At 50.5% G+C, this 887-nt stretch overlaps 1 pseudogene; it reads left to right on the top strand.

Moving 5' to 3' along the window:
• Positions 1 to 256: 256 nt before the first annotated feature.
• Positions 257 to 887, top strand: part of LOC103610299 — a 5,610-nt pseudogene continuing 4,979 nt past the window's right edge.

Consider the following 887-nt stretch of genomic DNA (forward strand, 5'->3'; position numbering starts at 1 on the left):
AGGGGAGAAGAGGGCCTTGGTGGCCCCCAGGTCAGCAAGACCACTAATAGGGTTCCCATGGACGCACATAGGAGTGACGAGCCACAACAACTGAAAAATAGGAGCCACTCAGAGTCTGGTGAGTCATCACAAGGGACTGTCACATGGCCTGTCCCATGGGAGGTGTTTGCAGCACAGGCTGTGAGGGAGATAGGCCCACCGGGAGAATACTGAGGCACAGCAAGGACAGCTGATCTTCCAGAAGCAGGCACGGAGCATGCCGAAAACACCACTTCCATGTGGGTGGCCCACCACAGCCAGCATAACAGCCAGAGCTGTTGCAAAAGTGGCTTGCCACCACAGCAGTCACCGTGCACGTGGCCTGCAAGGTCTTACTCGACTGCAGTGACACAAGAAGAGTCACCAGCAGAGAATGGAAAAAGAAGAGGATGTCTCTCTTCTCAAAGCCCACTCCAGAGTAATAGAAGAAGGAACCGCTCTACCAGATGACCTAACATCAGTGTAGAGATACTAGAGATAAGAGAATACAAGCAATATGACACCACCAAAAGAATACAGTTATTTCAAATGCCAGACTCTGTAGATCAGGAAACCCTTAAAATGACTGAAAAAGAATTCTGAGCAACAATCTTAAGGAAACTGGACTTCCGGTCAAGATGGTGGAATAGACGGTCCCCAGCGTCACTCTCTCCCCCAAATCAACCAATTGACAACTTTAACAAACCAATGACAGCCACGCTGGGGCCACTAGAGTTGAGCGGAAGAGGAGGCGAGCCCTACAGAGTGCATGAAGGCGGGAGAAGGCACAATGAGAAAAAGAAAAAACTGCTCTGACCATTTTAAGTCCTGGCTGCTTCCAGGCTGGAGCTGCTGAATGCACGGAACAG

This window comes from Galeopterus variegatus, unplaced genomic scaffold (genome assembly GCF_000696425.1).
Source record: "Galeopterus variegatus unplaced genomic scaffold, G_variegatus-3.0.2 Scaffold10894, whole genome shotgun sequence".
In the NCBI taxonomy this organism is placed as follows: domain Eukaryota; kingdom Metazoa; phylum Chordata; class Mammalia; order Dermoptera; family Cynocephalidae; genus Galeopterus; species Galeopterus variegatus.